Consider the following 27,053-nt stretch of genomic DNA (forward strand, 5'->3'; position numbering starts at 1 on the left):
GGCAACTCATCAGAGGTTCTAATGTAGATTTTATCGTGTCAATTTCTGCGTCTAAATTTTTAAGTGTGATGTTATGGTGAGATATTAATAAATTCATCAAGTCAATGCTGCATGTGTCGAGAATTTTCTCCCACATGCATGCATGCTCGATCTCCGTTAGTTCGAATGAGGATGGTTTGTTCACCCTCAGGCCTCTCGGAATTCTTGAGACCCTGAGGTATTCCTCTAAATAGGAACGGTCTAGCAAAATGCGTAGTTCTTTTTTCATGAATTTATCTAGTTTCTCGAATTCTGACTTGATGATATCTGCAGTGTTTACTACTTCTTTAATACTCAATTTGCTTTCCATATCATTGCACCTGAGTGCCCTTTTTTCAAATACGCTCTGTGCAATGATAATGGCTTCAGGATTTGTGAGGGAGGTTGCATCTTCAGCCACCTCTATCTCAGCCATACTGAAATCTGGGACTAAAAAGGTTAGCAGCCACCGGTGAGGATTATGAAAGGGGATGGACAGTGTGGAGGAACCAGGCGCTTACCTTTAGTATCAGAGTTACAGAGTGGCGATGTCACCAGTGATTGTGGTTAATTGGTGTGTTGTTTCTTGTGATCCCTTCTGCTGCTACCCCTAGTAAAGGGATGATCCACAGCCCTTAGGAAACGTAGAGACAAGACAGAGTAGGGGGAGCGAGGGATGAGTAAAAGCACAGATGGAGAAGATATTGACGAGCAGTAATTACAAAAGTCAGGTGCTAAAGACTACCATCAGGTGACAGCACCAAGTTTTAACTCATTACAAACGAAAAGCAATTATAATTGCTAATAAAATACACAGAAATAAGTGTAGCAATTTTATTAATTTCATTATTGTAACTGCATTGGACGATCGAGTATAATAGGGAGTGTAACACTTGTGTATAGATTAATACACTGATTACACGCATTGGCAAGATATATATTATGCTACTTAATTAATTAGCAAACTGAGGGTCTATATAAGCTCATCTGACCCTCAGTGCGTCATTGAATGAGCCTGAGGAAGCCGTCCAATCGGCGAAACGCGTTGCTCTAATTCTGTGACCAAGTTTGGAACTTTGGGGCTTCCGTTGCTGAAGGAGTCAGTTTGCAGTCACAGCCGCGCCAGGAACAGCCATCTATTCCGACTCCGGACGCGGAGTAAAGAGCAGCTGCGACCACTGCCATCAACAGCCACGGAAGCGCACCAAGATATTTTCTATATTAGGTGAGTGCAACTGTTGTGGATCCAATTTTATGTTTATTAAACTTGTATGTTTTTAAGAACATCACTGATCCCTTTAAATAATTTCTGCCTCACCCATACCCCTGACCGAAACGGGGAGGGGAAGGAACCCAGAACGGGAAGAGTAAAAGAAAGACCTGCATTGAACTTCCTGCCTGCCAGCAGGAGTGTGTAAAGCACCCCTGCAATATCCCTGACCGGGGGTCGTAGGTGCTCACCTGAAAGACATCTGCCCTACACCTCTACTCACACTGGGCCGTGTGAGTACTTATTGATCTATACTTTAAAGTCCCCCCCCCCCCCCCCTGCACATCGTTGCAGTAGGGGCAGCATCCACTGCAAAGATACCAACTTGAGATGGTGTTTGCACAAGGCCGTGTAAGCAATTATTAGACAGATTACGTCTTTCGATTTACCATTTACCATCCTAACCCCCACCCCCCTCCCCCCACCGAATTGTAGTGTACCAATTGTAATTACTGCTCGTCAATATCTTCTCCATCTGTGCTTTTACTCATCCCTCGCTCCCCCTACTCTGTCTTGTCTCTACGTTTCCTAAGGGCTTTGGATCATCCCTTTACTAGGGGTAGCAGCAGAAGGGATCACAAGAAACAACACACCAATTAACCACAATCACTGGTGACATCGCCACTCTGTAACTCTGATACTAAAGGTAAGCGCCTGGTTCCTCCACACTGTCCATCCCCTTTCATAATCCTCACCGGTGGCTGCTAACCTTTTTAGTCCCAGATTTCAGTATGGCTGAGATGGAGGTGGCTGAAGATGCAACCTCCCTCACAAATCCTGAAGCCATTATCATTGCACAGAGCGTATTTGAAAAAAGGGCACTCAGGTGCAATGATATGGAAAGCAAATTGAGTATTAAAGAAGTAGTAAACACTGCAGATATCATCAAGTCAGAATTCGAGAAACTAGATAAATTCATGAAAAAAGAACTACGCATTTTGCTAGACCGTTCCTATTTAGAGGAATACCTCAGGGTCTCAAGAATTCCGAGAGGCCTGAGGGTGAACAAACCATCCTCATTCGAACTAACGGAGATCGAGCATGCATGCATGTGGGAGAAAATTCTCGACACATGCAGCATTGACTTGATGAATTTATTAATATCTCACCATAACATCACACTTAAAAATTTAGACGCAGAAATTGACACGATAAAATCTACATTAGAACCTCTGATGAGTTGCCCATCTTTTAACATACTAAATAAAAAATTATCTGAAGAGTTGGACACCCTAGAGAGAAACATACTCATTAACAAAAATAAGAAATTTGTAAGGGACGAGGAGGATTACCGAGAAGGGAAGCAAAGGAAATGGGACAAGTCTGGAACTAGAGAACAAAAGAAAAGAGACAGAAGTAGCTCAATGGCAGGGAAGGATAAGCCTACATTAGTTCATTTAACCAGGAGAAGCCCAATCAGCAATCAGAATATTGCAGCCCCCAAGAATTTTGAGGCTAAGGAGATGGGGAAAGAGCTGGATACAACAGCACCAAAAACCCATTATCAAAACAACAAAACCCTAAATCCTAATACAAATCACAAGAGGGGTGACTACACACAGTCTGAGAGAGACCACAGAAGGGAGCCTGAGAGGAGACATACCGATTATCATTATAGGCAAGGTTATGACCAATCACACCTAAGTAGGGAGTATAGGCACCCTAGGGAAACCTGGCGGGGCAGACGAGAATATTCACCCAGACGAGAACGCTCCCCCAGACGGGAACGCTCCCCATGGAGAGAAAGATCACCTAGAAGATCAAGGGAGGAAAGATCCAGGGAAAGGTTTGAAGATCATAGGGGGAGACGAGAACCAAGGGAAAGAAGAGAGGAACTCTGTACACATAGAAGTCCCATTTGGGAAAGAACCGATAGAACTAAAACAGGAGTCTCTTTTTTAGAACAGGCCCCTCAGACACCTATAGAAACACAGAACAGGTACACGTGTCTGGACGACCCCGGGATACCAGGGACATCAGAGGGGAGGGGAAAGAAAAGAGAAAGAGAGGGAAAAGGGGAAGAAGGAAAATTAGGGAAAAGACCAGCTCATTAAGCAGTGTATTCAACTTGAGCTCAAAGACCCTGGACGCCACTCAGACAAAGGTCTTGGCTAAAGGTTTAAACTTTGCGCCCTCCAGAGGCCCGAGCGGTTTCGACCTTTTTATTGACGCACATAAATACCTTCGCCAGCTAACTGTAAAAAGATTTTTTCTAAATAAAAACAATTTGGACCCGTCCAAAGGCCAAACAATATCAACCACTGTTACCAATTCAGACAGTCAATCTGACCAAGGTGTTTTTGTACATACGAATCTAAAAAACAAATCGAGCTTTTTCCCAAGTCACTGTAAAGGCCAGTTTTTAGAGGTCTTCAATAAATTAATCCTTGACGACTTTGAAAAACTGGCCAAAAAGGAAACAAAACAACGGGGCAACTTGACCCGTGAGGAGAGACAGGCATTAAAAACTCTGACCGATGACACAAGTATCACAATAAAACCTGCGGATAAGGGAGGGGGAGTAGTCGTAATGGACACTAGTTACTACCACACTGAACCACAGCGTATTCTTAGCGACGGAATCACATACGAAGAACTAGTCCACGACCCCTCGACCATTTACAAAGAAGAATTGACATCTATGCTGCGTGCAGCTAAGGACTTAGGAATCTTGGGCGAGAAGGAGTTTGATTACTTACTCAAGACCGATCCAATCAGACCGGTTTTTTATTTCTTGCCCAAGATCCATAAAAACAGACAGAAACCTCCCGGGAGACCAATTATCTCGGGCATAGGGTCCCTCACGCAGAACTTTTCAGAATATGTCGACCTCTATCTGCAAAAGTATGCCACGAGTGCGAAGTCATATCTAAGAGATACACTCCAGGTTCTTAATGTTTTGTCCTCAGTTCAGTGGAAGGATAGCTATAGGCTAGTAACCTGCGATGTCACATCTCTGTATACCTCAATAAGGCACACAGATGGATGTGCAGCGGTAGCATCTGCACTTGAGAATGACCATACAATCCCCCAAGACCAGAAAAGATTCTTAATAGATGGAATAAGATTCATCTTAACACACAATCTGTTCTGGTTTGATGGGCACATGTTTTTACAGAAATGCGGCACCGCAATGGGGACCAGGTTTGCTCCGAGCTATGCCAACATCTTTATGTCATACTGGGAGGATAATAACATTTGGGCCGGCAACCCCTTTGGAGCAAACCTGGTCCTGTGGAAACGATATATCGATGATGTGCTCATCATCTGGGAGGGAAACGACGAAGACCTAGACCTTTTCTTGAACTACATAAATAGTAATAAAGTAAACCTTACTTTTACATCTGAGAGGAGTTCGGATAGCATCAACTTCCTTGATCTAACAATATATATAGAAAACAAAGATATCAAAACAAAAACTTATTTCAAGGAAGTTGATGCTAGTAATTTTCTCCTAAACAGCAGCTGTCATCATCAGAGATGGCTTAACAATATACCCTATGGGCAATTCCGACGTATTAGACGGAATTGCTCCGATATGGAGGTATTTAAAGAGCAGGCCAATATCCTGAAAAATAGGTTTGAGGAGAGACATTACAGGCCAGAGATTATTGAGAATGCTCTAACCAGAGCCTCACAACTAAGCGAGGAACAGCTGTTAGTACCCAAACAAAAGAAAGACAAGATGGACTTTGTGGTACCATTTATCACCAGGTACAACAATGAAGCTGAGAACATAAAAAAGATCCTCAAAAGACACTGGCATGTTCTACGCAAAGACATAGTTTTGGGAGAACACTTACCGGAGACACCTAGAGTTATTTTCAAGAGAGCAAATAACATTAAGAACCAACTAGTGCCCAGCACATTCAGAAAGGAGAAACGAATTCAGGAAGAGTGTTGGCTACCAAAACCCGTAGGTTTTTTTAAATGCTTTGATTGCAAAGCGTGCAAGCATGCGGAGAAACAAACATTAAATTTTAGCTCTAAAGTCACGAAGGAGGTTTTTAAAACCAAACACTTTATAAATTGTAGAACTACCTTCGTGGTGTATCTGCTCGAATGCCCGTGTGGACTCCAGTATGTGGGCCGGACAACAAGAAATCTGAGGGTCCGCATACTGGAACACATAGGCAATATCAGGAGAGGCCTTACAACCCACAGCGTACCAGTCCATTTCAGTTTGGCCCATGGGGGGGACCCATCGGGCCTACATTATAGAGGAATTGAATTGGTAGCTGAGAATTGGCGTGGGGGCGATAGAGTCAGACGTTTAAGACAGAGAGAAACGTTCTGGATTTACCAACTCAAGACTCTAGCACCGCACGGCCTTAATGCAGATCTAGACATCCCTGCATTTTTATGAGCCTATTTGTTATAACTGGAGCTCCATTTGCAATTCTGTATAGAACCCAATTGGGCAAATAACTAACACTTGTCTTCCCCCCTTTTCCCTGTCTTTCCATATCCCCCCCCCCCCTCGCCCCCCTCCCCTCTCACCTTTCTAATTCATTCTCTCCTTATGCATATTGAGACTCTATCCTACTTCACAATGTCGAATGTAACTTCAAGTCATTCTAGTAAAAATAGTATCCTTATAAGGAACTACAAATTAGCAAATAGACATATAGAGAGAGATGGCAAGGGCATCTCGAATATTGCCTTTAACACCATTATGATGTTGTCACTATAGTTATTTATGTTGTGTAGCGATCTGAATGTAAATTGTTGTTATCTATACCTCATGTTTTTTAAAACTAAAGAGTTTTTAAATTTCATTGTATAAAGCAAGTGAATGCACTTTATTACTAAAGATGTCTGGAGATATAACCTGTCAATTAGATGGGACTGTATTCCAACCAAAATCCCCACTAACAATGGATTTGTGCAAGATAAAAAAGATTATCAGAAAAATGTCTATTAGAAATTCGATTGTTTTTACTCAAAGGCTAGGTAATATTTAACCAGAAATTAGTTGTTATTATACTTTATTGTGCATAATATGTCTCTAGAGCGATTTATGTCCATTTTCAAATCATTGGATGTTAAGCAAAATACACCCATACTAAGCCAAAGTAGGTTATACTTAATTGATGGTCAGCTAGATGCCAGCACCACAACCATATCTTTTAATCACTAAGATAACAACAGTTATTTAAAATTAATTTACACCCTTAAGTTATCTCAGTATAGCTAAATTATACACTCTAAAAGGGTGCATAAGTCCTTAAATTAGGAGCATGGAGTGGAGTGTTTCACCCCACATCACTGCTGTGTTTTGGTAGAAGAATGTTGTTCTAAAAACATAGTATGGAAATTAATATATTATAAATTGAGAATGCATATGTCAGGTGCTAAAGACTACCATCAGGTGACAGCACCAAGTTTTAACTCATTACAAACGAAAAGCAATTATAATTGCTAATAAAATACACAGAAATAAGTGTAGCAATTTTATTAATTTCATTATTGTAACTGCATTGGACGATCGAGTATAATAGGGAGTGTAACACTTGTGTATAGATTAATACACTGATTACACGCATTGGCAAGATATATATTATGCTACTTAATTAATTAGCAAACTGAGGGTCTATATAAGCTCATCTGACCCTCAGTGCGTCATTGAATGAGCCTGAGGAAGCCGTCCAATCGGCGAAACGCGTTGCTCTAATTCTGTGACCAAGTTTGGAACTTTGGGGCTTCCGTTGCTGAAGGAGTCAGTTTGCAGTCACAGCCGCGCCAGGAACAGCCATCTATTCCGACTCCGGACGCGGAGTAAAGAGCAGCTGCGACCACTGCCATCAACAGCCACGGAAGCGCACCAAGATATTTTCTATATTATGTGAGTGCAACTGTTGTGGATCCAATTTTATGTTTATTAAACTTGTATGTTTTTAAGAACATCACTGATCCCTTTAAATCATTTCTGCCTCACCCATACCCCTGACCGAAACGGGGAGGGGAAGGAACCCAGAACGGGAAGAGTAAAAGAAAGACCTGCATTGAACTTCCTGCCTGCCAGCAGGAGTGTGTAAAGCACCCCTGCAATATCCCTGACCGGGGGTCGTAGGTGCTCACCTGAAAGACATCTGCCCTACACCTCTACTCACACTGGGCCGTGTGAGTACTTATTGATCTATACTTTAAAGTCCCCCCCCCCCCTGCACATCGTTGCAGTAGGGGCAGCATCCACTGCAAAGATACCAACTTGAGATGGTGTTTGCACAAGGCCGTGTAAGCAATTATTAGACAGATTACGTCTTTCGATTTACCATTTACCATCCTAACCCCCACCCCCCTCCCCCCACCGAATTGTAGTGTACCAATTGTAATTACTGCTCGTCAATATCTTCTCCATCTGTGCTTTTACTCATCCCTCGCTCCCCCTACTCTGTCTTGTCTGGACATTTAGTAGGTAAGTTTACCTTTGCATTCATTCTTCAAATACATGTGATCCTAGGTTATGTGAGGTGTGTTCATATGCAAATATGGGTCCATAATATCTAGCAATATACATTATATTGTAATCACATATTTTTATCATGCGTTACAACGACAACAACACTCCGTCGTTCAATTGGCGCAAACTTCATACCATATTAATGCAAGCTTCCTTACATGTCTATGTTTACAAGTGAATGCTCATGTGCTTCACATATTACACATAAACCAGCATGTTTGGTATCTCTTGGAACAACTAGCAGTGTAGGAAATGTATAGTTTTATTATTAGGAATTCACGTCATATATGTTGTATGTATTTCAAGGGCGGACAAGTTCAGCAAGCAGAAATGAGAAGTGGAATGAAATAATACTTGGTGTGAATGCATGTGGGAATCGTGTCAGGGACAAGAATAATTGTCGCAAGAGATTCGACGATATTAGGTCAAATTTAAAAAAGAAAATACAACAACAACGCATTCATGCTTCTTGCACTGGAGGTGGGCCGCCAGCAACACGGCTCATATTAACTCCATTGGAGGAGCAGCTTAGGGAAAAATTACTTCCCGTCGTCGTGGAGGGTTTGGCCGGTGACAGAGACATCGGTATATTTCCCTCAGAATTTCCACCAAGTGAGAAATGTTACTGTAATAGGCGTGTCGTTGGTGACAGTTCTTTTACAATTTTCCGCTGCTATTTATACTTTCCTCCCAATAGAAGCATACCTACATCTATATATGTATATATGTCTCTCTCTCTCTATATATATATATATATATATATAGAGCAAGATATTTTTAGATGTACTTGTCCTACTAAAAGCATTTTAAAATGTATCACGTTGCACTGCGTGCTCATTTGCATGTCATCTCCCACAATCCTTTGCTGCAGTGGAAGCAATGTATGCTGTCCGAAGATGGGTAACAACAGGGTTGCACACATCTGTAACACATGCTAATGAACAAACATTATTATGTAGTGTTGCAGTACTGACATATATGTAATATTTATGTAAATGTAGTTTATTTGACACCTACAAACACGCCATGACTGCCTCTTGAAATCATGCACCAAAGATATAGCTACGGACAACAAACATCACTTGCATTAACACATTTGCTGTAGGTTATTAAAAGGTGTTTTTTTGCTTCATGTCATATACAGAGAGCATAATGATGCACACCTTGCATACTGCTGCGGCACAGTTTATTCGAGCATTTGCCCGTTCTGTGCCGCAGCAGTAGCCTGGCGCGCGCCCGAGAGTGACGGGCGCGCGCCGAAGCAGCGGAAGAGCGCCCTCCGATCGGGGCGCTCTCCCTACCGCTGCCGGGTCCGCCGGGTCCCCCGGAACCCCCTGCCGCTGTCCCGCGATCGCGGGACACCAGGGCTCCCTCGGGGAGCCCCTGGACGCGCGTGCAGGGGGCGCACGCTCCCGAAGACGCGTGACCGCGCGTCTATGACGCGCGGCACGCCGAGGGGCGGCCACTAGCAAGCCGGGAAATCTCCCGGCTTGCGGATCTGGCCGCAGTGTAATAAACTGTGTCGCCAGTGTATGTTATGTAATTGTGTTCATAGGTAGCTCACTTCATAATAGGATTTACATCATCTAACATTGTGTTAAACCAGCTGCAATTATTATGTCATCACAGCATACACGTGAACACAGGGGGTGGGGTTTTGCACAGAACCTTCTAATAAGGTCTACTTTGTCGAGACCACTTACAGGTGGTTGAATTAATTGAAAGGTCACGGTGATATCACCTTTTGGGGGAAGGTGTAAAGTTCTTGAAACCTGACAAGCTGAACATAAGTTCATCACAGTCATTTCAAATCGTAACTGTATGTAGAAAATCACCCACCAAAGCATTATGTATCAAAACGTACATAACACATTCGTTCACTCAGATCTATTGTTGAAATTATATCAACACCAAACTATAACACCAACAGCATCTGTGAGCGACACACTGCAAGTGTTGTGTTGTTGAGTGACAGCCACATTTAGCCCTGCAACAGGTTCAATTTATTTACCACACATATCCTGTTACAAAAAGAAGAACTTGTCAAATAGTACATACTTGTTGAAAACCATTGTCATCGTTGATCTCATGATAGTGATGTACATTATGATAGTGATATTACTGCACAACATATGCAGTGTACAGTACCGACACACTTTATTGCAGTGTGGTCGGTACCGCAAGCCGGGATATTTCCCGGCTTGCTTGTGGCTGCCCCTCGGCGTGCCGCGCGTCATAGACGCGCGGTCACGCGTCTTCGGGAGCCTGCGCCCCCTGCACGCGCGTCCAGGGCTCCCCGAGGGAGCCCTGGTGTCCCGCGATCTGCGGGACGGCGGCAGGGGGTTCTGGGGGACCCGGCGGACCCGGTAGCGGTAGGGAGAGCGCCCCGATCGGAGGGCACTCTTCCGCTGCTTCGGCGCGCGCCCGTCACACTCGGGCGCGCGCCAGGCTACTGCTGTGGCCAAGAACGGGCAAATGCTCGAATAAACTTGGCCGCAGCAGTATGTGCAATAGTTATAATATTGTTACAACGCACTACTGCTTAAACGTGGTATGTTAGTGAAATAAAAAGTCCTAATTACACTGCCATGTACATGCTTATTCAAAAGATTCATGTTCAGTTTGCCACACACATCTTTTCATTTCATGAAGTTATGCTGTTAGTTAGCCATACATACTTAAGATACACTAACTCTATGGTCATGATGTACACATGTCACTTAACAACTGATGTTATTCTTCTATATAGTTGCTCCTGGAGGACATGTGTCACCTGAGACTGAGCAAGTGTCTTCACCTGGGTAATGCAGCTCCTTGCACCTGGAAGGTGAGTGTATGAGGCGATGGACATATAATATGTTCAATTCTATATGTTATGTTGTCATGTTAATTAATGGTTTAAGACATGTGTTTCAAATTGGATCAGTTAGTGTCACTAAAAAGTACAATTTTGTATACTACATGCATTGTATTTGGGATGGACAGTATGATGTAGGAGTTGTGAGTCTTGAACAACCTTTCATTCATTCTTATTTCACACTGAGTCCAAACATAAGTAGTATGTCAAGGAACATTTTAATGTGACGTCATAAAAACGATGCAAACATCTTAGCAGATTGTAATGATACACTGTGATAACAACTGAGTAAAACAGCAGACATTAGCATGCCATTTCATCATGTGTTCATTTATTTGTAGAACATGATGATGCCAAAGACACAGAAATGCTATCAAGTGACCATGACGAGGTTCCCATTGAAAGAGTTACACAGGCAATTCCTCCACCAACTGACACATACGCAGCAATAGCAGCTTCTGAAGAAAAAACTGTTGAAGCAGAAAATCGTCGCCATTCAGATATTATGTCAGTGCACGAAAGGATGATCTCACTGCACGAAAGGATGATCTCACTGCAGGAACAAAACATATCACAATTGGCACATCTTCACAGGGTCTTCATAGAAGTTCCTAAACAGATACAAAATTTAAACACCACATTAGAAGCAGTAGTTGTTCAGCTCAACCAAGTTAATCACTTGAGAATGACAACAGCACATCCATTCACCTTCAACCCATCACAGGATGGATCTTTAGATGCTGCTACTTTTTCACCCCATGCATCTGATATTCGTTCGCCAACAAGGGATGTTACCGGTACACTAGCTGAAAGTTCTGTTCATGTTCCTCTCGACATCCAACCACTGCCATCTGTACAAAATCTGGAGCTGACACCTACTAAGGAGGCACCTAAAAGAAAAATGCACAAGCAATTACTAATAAGCAGTTATTTTAAACATACTAAAAAACTGAAACATAAAACGGAGCAAGCAGTTGTACACTGTGTACCAACTTGTTCAGAACTGCCACTGCCCACAAGCCCTGCCCCTGAAGTCTCACTGCCCACAAGCCCTGCCCCTGAAGTCTCACTGCCCACAAGCCCTGGCCCTGAAGTCTCACTGCCCACAAGCCCTGCCCCTGAAGTGGCACAGGCCAGTCAAACTGGCTCTGTAATAGTTAAAGTTGTTGGCAAACGGAAACAAAAAACCTAACCCACAACAAGCAGGCCTGTGACTCGCTCTCAAAAGGACAAAAATAAATAAATTTTCTAATTAACTACATCTGTACTGTTGCGGCCGAGTTTATTCGAGCATTTGCCCGGTCTCGGCCGCGACAGTAACCTGGCGCGCACCGGGATGTCCCGGGCGCGCGCCGAAGCCTCGGAGGAGAGGCCCGCCGATCGGGGCTTCCCCCTCTCCTCTCCGGGTCCGCCGGGTCCCCCGGAACCCCCTGCCGCCGTCCCCCACATCGCGGGACACCAGGGCTCCCTCGGGGAGCCCTGGACGCGCGTGCAGGGGGCGCAGGCACCCGATGACGCGTGACCGCGCATCGGTGACGCGCGGCACGCCGAGGGGATGCCACTAGCAAGCCGGGAAATCTCCCGGCTTGCGGAACTGGCCGCACTCTAATAAAGTGTGCCGCCAGTGTATGTTGCTTTGTGTTGTAGAAATCAGATTATCTAATTAATATTGTATGTATGATCAACACCTGTTGTTTCCAAACATTCACGTATGTCCTTGTACACGTGAAGGTTTGGAAATGTTCAGTCACAATGAGTGCATAATATACATAATTTGTACGTATTAATCATCTGTTTAGTAATGGTCCTACATTACACAGTTGCAATGGTTGGAGAAGGTGATATTCACTTAGATTAAAAACATTGTAGTGGGGTGTGTTTGTTAGGTAATTTAGGTACTAATTGCATGTGAATATTATTCACATGCAAGTAACATAAAATATTTATGTAACTACTAACAAGTTTCATGTAAGTTTAGAGTAGGACCCAATGAAAATTATTAGTTACCTTCAACTTTATTGAAACTTCTTAATTTAGTCCTTTCATCATGTATGTGTACTGCTTACAAGAACATATCTGTGAATGTGTATAACTATATATATAGTTACTCCACACACACCTTGTGTAGAGCACTGTTTATACTGTGGGCTCTCCATTCATTTTTATTCACACTGATACACATACACACTCTTTCTTCACTTGCTTTCAGTTACCCTTTGACACCTCTAGCCATAAAACACATCCACACCGGGGGAAGGACAAGCACAGATAACATTCCAAGAGACACTGTTTTTAAGTTATCCTTGCTTCATTCATTGTAACATCGCCGGAAGAAGAGATCAGTGTATCTCGAAAGCTCGCACAAATAAAAGCATTTTGTTAGCCACAGAACGGTATCATCTATTTATTTTTTGATTATATATATATATATATATATTGTGACATAGTCCAAAGATGTTAGGCAGCTTTCTGCCCCATTTTAGAGCAGAAAGTGCAGGAATAGTTACAAATGATCCGTTCCACAGCTTCCCATTAACTCAGGCAGCTGGATGGAAAATCCAGACCACAGATTACCATGGCTCTAGTTCTCCCTCACCTGCTCTTCTAATCACATGCACAGGTATTTAGAGCAGAGAGGTTTTGCATTTCTCTCTCTCTCTCCTTGGAGCCTGGAGGCTGGGGGTATCGCTGCTCCCCTGCATCCAGTATCGGGGTTGACGGCCCCTCCACGTATCACAGTACCAGAGGATTTGCCTGGACACGGGACCGAGTTCCCACCACGAACAGATAAGACCAAACAAATGTTTACTGCTGTTGCTAAAAGACTGTGCTGTATCTAAGTGACCCTAAATGAGAGAGCATTGTTTTAAGCTGGGGAACCAGGTTAGTTGGCCAGCAGCTGTTAGAGAGACTGATTCTATGTGTAGTTAGATCCCTGAAAGGGATAGGATTTTGTTTATATAATTTGGTTTCTTTTTACTTGAAATAACAGTGTGGGAAATACTGTAACAATGAAATGAGTGAACTGCTGAATGAAAGTATCTGAGTACCTCTAACCTACACATGTTAAAGCTGCAGTACCTTACTTGGATGAAAATAAAGCAGGCAGAAGCCTGAGTTAAGCAGCTTAATACTTTGCATGATCCTGTTTTTGTATTAAATAACCCTAGAAGACTGTGTCGGGAAGAACCCAGACAGATGTCAGCACTACAAAAGAGGGGCGTTTGTCACATATGGTGGAGAATGCGGGCAGACACTAAAAAGTCTGTGGGTTTGCAAATAAATGCGGGGGGTTAAAATGGCCGCCCAGCTGAACTAAAGTACAGATGCTATGAGTGAAGTCTGTCCCGCTGTGTATATCAGTTGTGCTTCTAGCATACACAGAGAATGTGCGAAGTGTGGATGCAATAGCACCCTGAACCCAAACAGAAAACCAAAATGTTTTGCTGAAGAAAAAAAAAAAAAAAATTTGCATCTAGCAAGTGCTGTTTGTAAAGCTTATGCCTTTTGCTGAAGTGAGTGAATTTGCAGCTAGCAAGTGCTGTATGTAAGCTGCTGAAGTAAGTGAAATTGCAGCTAGCAAATTGTCCCTGCCGGGTTTCTAAAATGGCCGACGTGAAATGTTTGTTGTGTAATGTACGTAACCATACAAAACAGTGTCCCTTCAGGCCATACTATGATCACGACCCTGGAGGAGAGCCGTACCCACAGATGAATTTAGTATGCTGGGCCTGTCGTGAAGTAGGTCACATGGAAGATGTGTGCCCCAAAATTTTCAAAGACAAACAGCTGCAAAAGCAAGCAACGCCCTGTGAGTGCAAGCAAGATGTGGAAGCTGATAACAGTGAGTGTGTGCCCAGGACCACTGATATCTCTGGAGCTAATAAAGCAAAAAGAAAGAAAACTGTTCCTCAAGTCACAGGGGAAGTGACCGAGCCACTTGAACCTGCACTGTCAGGACATGCGTCAGAAAGGCGCCGAGATGAGCAACAGCCCATAGGGCCTGGCGCAATCGTCCCAGGAATGACGACACGCCTAGAGATGACAAAGGCTACTGCTACCATCATAGGCAGAGAGCCAAGCGAATCAAAGAAAACAAGAACTGACTGGAAACTATGCTATGAGATGTCCCAGAAAGATGTGCAAAACTTCATCACAGAGTTGGGGGTTTCTCGGCAAGAGGCTAGCGCGCTTAAAGCAGAGCTGGAACTCTCACGCCATGAGGTCTACGCTCGCAGCACAGAGCTGTGTACATTGAAGAAAACCTATGAGAATACCCTGAGTAATTTAGAGACTGTAAAAAGAGAGAATGTAAGTCTGACACAGAAAAATTCAGACTTGACTGACCAGATCAGTGAAAGTGATGAGAAGCTTCACCAAGCAGAAAAAGTGGAGAAGCAATTGATCCAGGAAAAGTTAGAAATGCAGGAAGCACTGCAGAATACAGAATCAGCGGCGATCCAGGCGACACAAACTGCAGAGCTCCAAAAAATGGAGGCGCTGATGCAAACCCAGAGCAAGCACCAGAAAGAGGTGAAGACCCTGAGGGAGGTCTGGCACGATCAGGTTGAAGAGCTGCAGAAGCAGATGGCTGAGCGCGAGATACAGTGCGCCAAGAGAGAGGAGGTGTCCGTCCGTCAGGTGGTTTGCCTGACACTGCGCTATAAAAGCGAGATGGCCGATATCTACAAGCAGCTGGACCACACGGCAAATGAGGGGGCCCGGCTGCAGCTGGAGCTGGACAAGACCCGGAAGGAGCACCTGCAGCTGCAGGTTAAGAATAGAGAAAATGAAACAGAGTTAAACCTCGCTCTGAAACAGATGACGGACATGGGAGAAGCGGCTAAAGTGGTTCAGTCGGGCTATCAATCCTACCTCCTAACCAAGCAAGCTGTACGTTCCTATACGTGTATCTTCAATGCTGTTGCAATATTACGATTTGCTATAAAGATGAAGTTGGAGAAAGAGATTCCAAGGCTAAAAGAGACACGGTCACAAAAGGAGACCAGGGAACGTAAACTCAATGCCCTCACTGATGACAAAGAGGAAGGAGAAAGAATTTACTTTGATTGTGCTGCTGTTATTCCAGAAACAGATAGGCACCCTCCTGAGAATATTCTCCCTGATCTGGGATTCAAAAATCCAGATCCTCAATTTCATTTACGTTGTCCAGAAGATTATCAAACCAGTGGACACACCCAGGACACCACAGAAGATGTTTTAGCCAAGTGGGTGGCAGTTCCTGAAAACACAAACTTGTTGACAGATCCTGATGACGTGGTTAATATGGACTACGTTTGTACAGAGGCAACTAGGTCTCCAAAACCCAAAGGCCTGATAATGGCCACAAAAGGGAAATCAAAGATTGAAAAGAAAAAACAACGAAGGTTAACACGGCGCCTGAATAGTTCCATATCTCACCAATCTGGACCACACTGTGGAGCCAAGGAGAATCCGGTCCAAGGGTCTCATCAGAAGCTAAAGAAACAGTCCAGTCATTTGCAGGTTGCAGAGGACTATGAAATAAAGTCAAAGGATGCAATAGACTGGAAGTCAAAAAAAAAAAAAAAAAAAAATGTTTGGGGGAACTGACCGATTTATTTTTTTTATTACACGTGTGGACTATGTCACGGACACTTAACTTTGCAAATAAGCATTTTTGTCAATATTACAATGTTATATTGGTTCTCTGTGTTGAAAATGTAGCTAAACTACAAATTAATATACAGGGTTGATGGCCCTTAAGATTACAAGGCTGTAGTATAAGAAAAAAAAAAAAATATTGGTTGCTTACAATATGGAAAAAAAAAAAAAAAAAAAAAAAATGCCCTTTTCGGTTGGTAAATTTATAATGAGGTTCATATTCTAGAGTAGAAAAACCCAGGGAGGTAATAGAAATTGTCTGGTTTTGTGAATATATTTAGCAGATCCTGGGTTGCAAGAATGTGTGCTAGACATTTATTTTTCAAAATAGTTCCCTAATAGAGAGCAACAAAAAAAAAAATATGTTTGCCAAGTATAGTCTCTTATGACGAAACCTATTGTCCATAATTGCCGTGGAAAAAGTTCATATTCGTGTCATGTGAATACTTAATGTTGTACTGAGGAGTTAGCTCAAGTATTTCAGGTAGGACGCTCACCCCAGTGAGGTCCATGGCCGCTCACCCCAGTAGGTGTGAGCTGGGGAGGGGGATATGTGACATAGTCCAAAGATGTTAGGCAGCTTTCTGCCCCATTTTAGAGCAGAAAGTGCAGGAATAGTTACAAATGATCCGTTCCACAGCTTCCCATTAACTCAGGCAGCTGGATGGAAAATCCAGACCACAGATTACCATGGCTCTAGTTCTCCCTCACCTGCTCTTCTAATCACATGCACAGGTATTTAGAGCAGAGAGGTTTTGCATTTCTCTCTCTCTCTCCTTGGAGCCTGGAGGCTGGGGGTATCGCTGCTCCCCTGCATCCAGTATCGGGGTTGACGGCCCCTCCACGTATCACAGTACCAGAGGATTTGCCTGGACACGGGACCGAGTTCCCACCACGAACAGATAAGACCAAACAAATGTTTACTGCTGTTGCTAAAAGACTGTGCTGTATCTAAGTGACCCTAAATGAGAGAGCATTGTTTTAAGCTGGGGAACCAGGTTAGTTGGCCAGCAACTGTTAGAGAGACTGATTCTATGTGTAGTTAGATCCCTGAAAGGGATAGGATTTTGTTTATATAATTTGGTTTCTTTTTACTTGAAATAACAGTGTAGGAAATACTGTAACAATGAAATGAGTGAACTGCTGAATGAAAGTATCTGAGTACCTCTAACCTACACATGTTAAAGCTGCAGTACCTTACTTGGATGAAAATAAAGCAGGCAGAAGCCTGAGTTAAGCAGCTTAATACTTTGCATGATCCTGTTTTTGTATTAAATAACCCTAGAAGACTGTGTCGGGAAGAACCCAGACAGACGTCAGCACTACAAAAGAGGGGCGTTTGTCACATATGGTGGAGAATGCGGGCAGACACTAAAAAGTCTGTGGGTTTGCAAATAAATGCGGGGGGTTAAAATGGCCGCCCAGCTGAACTAAAGTACAGATGCTATGAGTGAAGTCTGTCCCGCTGTGTATATCAGTTGTGCTTCTAGCATACACAGAGAATGTGCGAAGTGTGGATGCAATAGCACACTGAACCCAAACAGAAAACCAAAATGTTTTGCTGAAGAAAAAAAAAAAAAAAAAATTTGCATCTAGCAAGTGCTGTTTGTAAAGCTTATGCCTTTTGCTGAAGTGAGTGAATTTGCAGCTAGCAAGTGCTGTATGTAAGCTGCTGAAGTAAGTGAAATTGCAGCTAGCAAATTGTCCCTGCCGGGTTTCTAAAATGGCCGACGTGAAATGTTTGTTGTGTAATGTACGTAACCATACAAAACAGTGTCCCTTCAGGCCATACTATGATCACGACCCTGGAGGAGAGCCGTACCCACAGATGAATTTAGTATGCTGGGCCTGTCGTGAAGTAGGTCACATGGAAGATGTGTGCCCCAAAATTTTCAAAGACAAACAGCTGCAAAAGCAAGCAACGCCCTGTGAGTGCAAGCAAGATGTGGAAGCTGATAACAGTGAGTGTGTGCCCAGGACCACTGATATCTCTGGAGCTAATAAAGCAAAAAGAAAGAAAACTGTTCCTCAAGTCACAGGGGAAGTGACCGAGCCACTTGAACCTGCACTGTCAGGACATGCGTCAGAAAGGCGCCGAGATGAGCAACAGCCCATAGGGCCTGGCGCAATCGTCCCAGGAATGACGACACGCCTAGAGATGACAAAGGCTACTGCTACCATCATAGGCAGAGAGCCAAGCGAATCAAAGAAAACAAGAACTGACTGGAAACTATGCTATGAGATGTCCCAGAAAGATGTGCAAAACTTCATCACAGAGTTGGGAGTTTCTCGGCAAGAGGCTAGCGCGCTTAAAGCAGAGCTGGAACTCTCACGCCATGAGGTCTACGCTCGCAGCACAGAGCTGTGTACATTGAAGAAAACCTATGAGAATACCCTGAGTAATTTAGAGACTGTAAAAAGAGAGAATGTAAGTCTGACACAGAAAAATTCAGACTTGACTGACCAGATCAGTGAAGGTGATGAGAAGCTTCACCAAGCAGAAAAAGTGGAGAAGCAATTGATCCAGGAAAAGTTAGAAATGCAGGAAGCACTGCAGAATACAGAATCAGCGGCGATCCAGGCGACACAAACTGCAGAGCTCCAAAAAATGGAGGCGCTGATGCAAACCCAGAGCAAGCACCAGAAAGAGGTGAAGACCCTGAGGGAGGTCTGGCACGATCAGGTTGAAGAGCTGCAGAAGCAGATGGCTGAGCGCGAGATACAGTGCGCCAAGAGAGAGGAGGTGTCCGTCCGTCAGGTGGTTTGCCTGACACTGCGCTATAAAAGCGAGATGGCCGATATCTACAAGCAGCTGGACCACACGGCAAATGAGGGGGCCCGGCTGCAGCTGGAGCTGGACAAGACCCGGAAGGAGCACCTGCAGCTGCAGGTTAAGAATAGAGAAAATGAAACAGAGTTAAACCTCGCTCTGAAACAGATGACGGACATGGGAGAAGCGGCTAAAGTGGTTCAGTCGGGCTATCAATCCTACCTCCTAACCAAGCAAGCTGTACGTTCCTATACGTGTATCTTCAATGCTGTTGCAATATTACGATTTGCTATAAAGATGAAGTTGGAGAAAGAGATTCCAAGGCTAAAAGAGACACGGTCACAAAAGGAGACCAGGGAACGTAAACTCAATGCCCTCACTGATGACAAAGAGGAAGGAGAAAGAATTTACTTTGATTGTGCTGCTGTTATTCCAGAAACAGATAGGCACCCTCCTGAGAATATTCTCCCTGATCTGGGATTCAAAAATCCAGATCCTCAATTTCATTTACGTTGTCCAGAAGATTATCAAACCAGTGGACACACCCAGGACACCACAGAAGATGTTTTAGCCAAGTGGGTGGCAGTTCCTGAAAACACAAACTTGTTGACAGATCCTGATGACGTGGTTAATATGGACTACGTTTGTACAGAGGCAACTAGGTCTCCAAAACCCAAAGGCCTGATAATGGCCACAAAAGGGAAATCAAAGATTGAAAAGAAAAAACAACGAAGGTTAACACGGCGCCTGAATAGTTCCATATCTCACCAATCTGGACCACACTGTGGAGCCAAGGAGAATCCGGTCCAAGGGTCTCATCAGAAGCTAAAGAAACAGTCCAGTCATTTGCAGGTTGCAGCGGACTATGAAATAAAGTCAAAGGATGCAATAGACTGGAAGTCAAAAAAAAAAAAAAAAAAAATGTTTGGGGGAACTGACCGATTTTTTTTTTTTATTACACGTGTGGACTATGTCACGGACACTTAACTTTGCAAATAAGCATTTTTGTCAATATTACAATGTTATATTGGTTCTCTGTGTTGAAAATGTAGCTAAACTACAAATTAATATACAGGGTTGATGGCCCTTAAGATTACAAGGCTGTAGTATAAGAAAAAAAAAAAATATATTGGTTGCTTACAATATGGGAAAAAAAAAAAAAAAAAAAAAAAATGCCCTTTTCGGTTGGTAAATTTATAATGAGGTTCATATTCTAGAGTAGAAAAACCCAGGGAGGTAATAGAAATTGTCTGGTTTTGTGAATATATTTAGCAGATCCTGGGTTGCAAGAATGTGTGCTAGACATTTATTTTTCAAAATAGTTCCCTAATAGAGAGCAACAAAAAAAAAAATATGTTTGCCAAGTATAGTCTCTTATGACGAAACCTATTGTCCATAATTGCCGTGGAAAAAGTTCATATTCGTGTCATGTGAATACTTAATGTTGTACTGAGGAGTTAGCTCAAGTATTTCAGGTAGGACGCTCACCCCAGTGAGGTCCATGGCCGCTCACCCCAGTAGGTGTGAGCTGGGGAGGGGGATATGTGACATAGTCCAAAGATGTTAGGCAGCTTTCTGCCCCATTTTAGAGCAGAAAGTGCAGGAATAGTTACAAATGATCCGTTCCACAGCTTCCCATTAACTCAGGCAGCTGGATGGAAAATCCAGACCACAGATTACCATGGCTCTAGTTCTCCCTCACCTGCTCTTCTAATCACATGCACAGGTATTTAGAGCAGAGAGGTTTTGCATTTCTCTCTCTCTCTCCTTGGAGCCTGGAGGCTGGGGGTATCGCTGCTCCCCTGCATCCAGTATCGGGGTTGACGGCCCCTCCACGTATCACAGTACCAGAGGATTTGCCTGGACACGGGACCGAGTTCCCACCACGAACAGATAAGACCAAACAAATGTTTACTGCTGTTGCTAAAAGACTGTGCTGTATCTAAGTGACCCTAAATGAGAGAGCATTGTTTTAAGCTGGGGAACCAGGTTAGTTGGCCAGCAGCTGTTAGAGAGACTGATTCTATGTGTAGTTAGATCCCTGAAAGGGATAGGATTTTGTTTATATAATTTGGTTTCTTTTTACTTGAAATAACAGTGTGGGAAATACTGTAACAATGAAATGAGTGAACTGCTGAATGAAAGTATCTGAGTACCTCTAACCTACACATGTTAAAGCTGCAGTACCTTACTTGGATGAAAATAAAGCAGGCAGAAGCCTGAGTTAAGCAGCTTAATACTTTGCATGATCCTGTTTTTGTATTAAATAACCCTAGAAGACTGTGTCGGGAAGAACCCAGACAGACGTCAGCACTACAAAAGAGGGGCGTTTGTCACAATATATATATATATATATATATATATATATATATATATATATATATAGTATCAAACAACTAAATTTGTATTAACTTTTTTGTACACAACACATATGATGTTTTATTGGCAACACACAGTATTGTCATAACTCATCTTATATGTTAGTGAAATATAAATGATGTTACCCTTTAACAATATGGGCCTAATATTATGAAGCACATAATTCACTCACCTTTATCACCATTTAAATAATTTGGAAACAAGCCCTACTTACTCCCATCAATATGTTCAGTCTAGAACTGGATTAAATAGATATATTATATGTTGTAACACTACAGCCCTTGTAAACTCTCAAAAGGCCTTGTTTGCTGTTAACTCCTAATTGGACACAGCTGAGTATAATTGGCCCTCAAACATACTTACCCTGTAATGGTTAAACCTTTGAATGAAGTCTGAGCAATCTAACAATCCCTGTTGAAATAGAAGGCCTTAAATACAGTAACATACACACAAACAGATATATACATTTCATTTGTAAGAGAAGAAATATATATGTATGTATACACACAAATAGTCAATATGTTTGACCCATACAAAGTTCACCAGACACAAACATACACACTAAAATGTAGAACATAATACACTGAGAAAAACATTAGCAGGTGTGTTTATATCTCATCCCAGTGTACAGTTTTTTCATGATGGGAACAGTACATTTTCGCAACCACATTGTTTTTTAATTAATTTTGGACACTTGATGACAGAATGTAGATTACGTGAAAACCAATGGGACTTTCACTGCATTTGCTATCTTATCAGAAAACATGTGTTCCAATTATTTTTACACATTCGAATTGGTGCTCGAAATAAGGAGTGCAACATAGAAATTTTGTTGTGACCTTCAAAATAGCCACAACCGATAAGACTTTACTAGTTTCACATGAAGTTGAAAAAGACTGCAACTCGTGAATAACCAAGAGCCGAGCCGCGCAGAAAATTTTAAATCATCTGTACGATTCACTTTAAGTACAAATCAGTTATTTGAACGTGTCCAAGATAACCAACAGGAAAGGTATGGATTTTGGCAGATTGCTCCACAATTTAAAATTACCATGGAACATGGCACTTATATTCTGATAAATAGCATATTTATTCCGAATAACAATAGCAATGGATCCGCTACTAATGTTCCGTCAGATTGGATACCTGCTGCAATATCTGCACCCTCCATTCCTGAAGCACAGATGGAACATGAACAGAACTCTGCTGATTGGTTTCCCAACCTTCCAGGTCAAAACCCATTTGATTGGCAAAACCAAGAACTGTACTTACCTCCGCACGTATCTTTTGAAGAAGGCAGTGGCGATTCCTATGAGCGCCTCATGGAGTTATGTCTGCTTCAGGATTCAACGGTTGCCTCAAGCATGGATGAAAATGCAGTGTCTTTCTGGAGCGAACAGTTGCAGCCAAACGAACAGTTACTTCTACAAGAATGGTAAATATTATAATGGTTATGCGTTCACGGACCGTTACAAGTATTAACTTTTAAATATTCACCATTTGTACTCTAAATGCATGGATACAGCGTAACATTGCAGACAGCATTACATGTAGCATTCACAAACACATTGTTTCCTATTGCAATATAGTACAACCATTAACCTTACTACACATTGCTAAAGGAGAAAATATAATTAGTTTCCTATGTAGTTAAACATATCATAGCAACATGTTACCATAAGTGTAACACATACCTCTTATGTTATCATGCTGCATCGTACAAAAAAACCGGGTCGGCCACATATGACGTGGGACCCTTGTCATCTGCCAAGGCATCCTTAAAAAGGATTACGGATGTAAGCCCCACCCCCAACCGACGTGCGCGCGTCAAAGGCTATTGGCTGTGTCCGTTTGTTATTGTTACGGTTACTGCACTGTGTCATGCGCGCGCGTCTGTGCTTGTGGCCGTGCAAAGTGCCCTAGCCCAATGTTAATTAAGTGGGAGGAGTGTTTGCATGCACTTAACGCTGCCTTAACATCACGTCACACGTATTGTATTGCCAGATTGCCTGATGTGCCGTTGTTTCCGTCCACACACGACCGTTTTAAAAGTTTACAGAAGTACGTGTTCATAACGATGTCGTTTTAGCGTACTTTGGATTTCACAGGCATATTATATGCTTCATGCTAGTAACAACATGTATTGAACGCGCAGCGTACACATTGTTTAGCGCATGCGCGAAAACTTAGTCGACCCAATCGTGAAGTGCGTGCACTAATTAAGATGTGCGCGCACATTCTTATGTATACAGGCACCGGAAATATCATATCCATAGTTATGCCTGCAACGCAATGAACAAAAGGATACATAATGATGTTTACTTGTTACCTTGCACTTCTAGCATATAAGTGAATTACGCGTAGATATACACAATCATATATAAATGTGTAACGCGTTGTCACGGCTACACATATATAAAGGTGCCATCTGTGACCATGATGTGTTTACTTTATTTCAGAGATGTCGGGGAAGAATCAATGGGATCAATGTATGATTTCAGAAGAGTCAAACGTTATATGAGATGACTGTGAGGAGGAGCGACGGACTAATAAACGACATATGCATCAATTTTTATAATGCTTGTAGCGCATACTAACAAACAATACAAAATGTGATCTGGTTATGCCTATTTTACATAACCACTTAATTAACATTATGATGTTGCAAAACTGGTTTGTTTCAATGTTATGTGTGAATTTTATATTTTACTAACATTATATGCCATGCTCAGTTTCATATATAACAACCATTCCCACTCAGCTAACACATTTGTTTACTATATTTTATAATGGGATGTATGAGTGTCGAAAGTATGTAAAGGAGACTTAAAACCAAGTATACATTTAATGTATAACTTCTCATGTTACATGGGGATGTTGTTAAAATTGTTTTGGAGTGTGGCAAACTAGTTTTATGCCAACATGTAGTACACAACTATAATGCATGTTAGGAAAAATAGGTACTTATATTGTAAACATTAACTTTTCTGTGTATATTTCATTTGGCAAACTAACTATAGTTCACTGTGTTTATTAAAGGTTAAACACATATAGAGTAAAGTGAGTATGATGATATAAGCTAACATAATAAATCTGATCTTATGATTTGACGGTGTTATACATGCATAATTCACAAATTGATACACACACAAACAGTGGTCTTCATATGTGTGCCTATGCAAATGTGCACGAGATTTACCTTCATATGTTGAGAATACTTGTAAATGATCATCATAATAATGATGAACTGAGGTGTAATACATTCCAACTATAGTAACAACATTGTCATTGGGTGAAATGAATTATGCAAAATTATTAATAAATTGTTGGTCAATTTTGCTTTGTTTGAACAGTTTGACACTTGTTACATGTAGGTCACATCAACACACGTGTGACTTATACATACACATGTGGCAATGTAAAAAGAATGTTTACCATTCATTGATAGCATTAATAATCACATACATTGCAACATACAAGCTGTACAAACCATTGGTGTGATTACAGGCATTCATGTATGGAGTATTATGATCACTCATGTGCATCTGGGGTTAATGTCATCGTGTAAGCAAAACAATAGCAGCATTTATCCCCTTATCTCCACCCACCCCCATATAACAAAAATTGAATTTGTAAGGGTACATTAATTAAATGTGATATCATGTCACTAATAATTTTCACATACAATGCACCTGAAACATGAAGAGTATGTGAACGCATGTATATGATAGAAAAACGACATGTATGTAAGATTTTAAGTGGACTACTATGTTGGGTTTATACATCCTATAATTATACGTATATAGAGGTAGCCACATCTTATGACAGATGTCAGTTCATATACATACCATGCTCAGTCATAGAGGAGATATACCTATAACAAAATTAAACAATACATAAATTCCAAACATGTACATGACATCTTCATTAACGTTAGCAACACACCTAAGTGTCTATTTGGTGTTACATATGAAACACCATGTATAATGTGTCACATAAAATATGACAAGCTGCCTGGTGTATACATCATATTGATGCACATGTAACAGTGTAACAATACGATTGTATGTAACCATACTGCAATAATGAATGACTATGCCCATACTATGTGTATTGTGTTTGCATCTGCAACAACACAATGTTAGTAAATTACTCGTTTGTAACACTTGTTGTAATCACATACATACAACTAGTTTACATTGGAATAAGGATTATATAACCTGTGCAAGAATAACATACCGGTGCCACATGCCTTTGTCAACACAGCAGAGAACAGAAAGGTGTGCTACCCATATTCATCTGTGTCCTAAAAGAAGGTTATTATAATAAATGTAATGTTAATATAACATAATTAATATATCAAAGTTGTACTGTGAACATATATGTATTTACTTACAAGAAAAAAAACTACTTATGACATTCTGGCGTGTCTCGGCACCACTGGCTGTTTGTTCGTTTTCAGCTGCTACATTGGTGGGATGCTCCTCTTCCAAAGCCTGACCCATGTCTGTATGTATATTATGTCTGAGTGCCACATTGTGCAAAATGCAACAGGCAATTATTATATCAGACACTTTTTGTGGCTTATACTGTAGAGCCCCACCAGTTCTGTCGAGACACCTAAATCTGGTTTTGAGTAGGCCAAATGTCCTCTCTATAACAGATCGCGTAGAAATATGGGCAGCATTGTACCTCTCCTCTGCTTGAGTTTGAGGGTTTAGCACCGGGGTCAACAGCCACGGCCTAATTCCGTATCCTGAGTCACCTATAATGAATGCAACACACATAAGGTAACATTAGTGATAACATTCTAAAATTAAATCATTCCTAAACCAAAAAAACAAAGAAAAGGTTAGAAGCGCAGTCAGTATAGGGTTGAGGTCAAACTATATAACTTTATTAAAACATCTAGTCCCAGGGCTGAACCTCTAGGACAACAACAGCATAAGAATTAATGCATATAATGTTATTAAAAAAAAGGAAAAAAACTATGTGGTTGAAGCTGTATGTGCAATTGCACTCGATGGGTCTCCAAGGGGTTAAAAACGGGAGTAGCTTGATGATAAATTTCAGTCATGCAATCTGTGCACTGCCCGGGCAGATTTAGGAAAAAAGAGAGGGGGTACCCCAGGGTTGAGACAATGCTCAAAATTGCTCACCCTTAATCCACTTAGATATGTTGGTGTCCCGTAATCCTCCTTGCTCCTGAAATTCACTCCGTAGCAAGCTGTTCAGATGCGCTGATTGCGCTTGGTAGCAGACAGCCCTCCGGGTGTCCGGGTCTGATGTCACTTCCGGCTGTGACGCACAGACCCTTCCCGGTAGTCTCTGGGCTTCGTCTGTCAGCTCTCCTCCTCCTTCAAGTTGCCGATCACCAGGCAAACAGGTTGCGATCAGCTGGAGCCCAACGTGTGATGTCAGCAACAATTCCAATGTACTGAATGGAAGCAACACCCTATTGCTCCTCCTCCTACGCGTTTCACCAAAGGGCTTCGTCAGGGATATCATTGCACCAGTGCCTTCTTAATTTATAGCCAAGTTGATTGCATTGACTCAATATAATGTGATAAAAGGCTTACATAATGATTCAATAAAGCCATTATCCTAAAGGACTGGTGCTCATGATACAAATGCCTGGTTCATGTCACAAAAA

The 27,053-nt window shown here is 42.1% G+C and overlaps 1 protein-coding gene and 1 long non-coding RNA gene across 2 annotated transcripts in view; one reads left to right on the forward strand and one right to left on the reverse strand.

Annotated features, from left to right (window-relative positions):
* LOC142464298 (uncharacterized) overlaps positions 1-27,053 on the forward strand; it is a 429,853-nt gene that overhangs the window by 226,660 nt on the left and 176,140 nt on the right. The gene's annotated exons all lie outside the window — the stretch shown is intronic.
* LOC142464343 (uncharacterized) lies at positions 10,808-26,126 on the reverse strand. The gene is made up of 6 exons (XR_012787653.1): positions 25,640-26,126; positions 25,249-25,274; positions 22,673-22,824; positions 21,764-21,811; positions 11,317-11,498; positions 10,808-11,219 (listed from the first exon to the last, which is right to left on the reverse strand). It is a non-coding gene; the product is annotated as an uncharacterized LOC142464343 (long non-coding RNA).

This window comes from Ascaphus truei, chromosome 12, assembly GCF_040206685.1.
Source record: "Ascaphus truei isolate aAscTru1 chromosome 12, aAscTru1.hap1, whole genome shotgun sequence".
In the NCBI taxonomy this organism is placed as follows: Eukaryota; Metazoa; Chordata; class Amphibia; order Anura; family Ascaphidae; genus Ascaphus; species Ascaphus truei.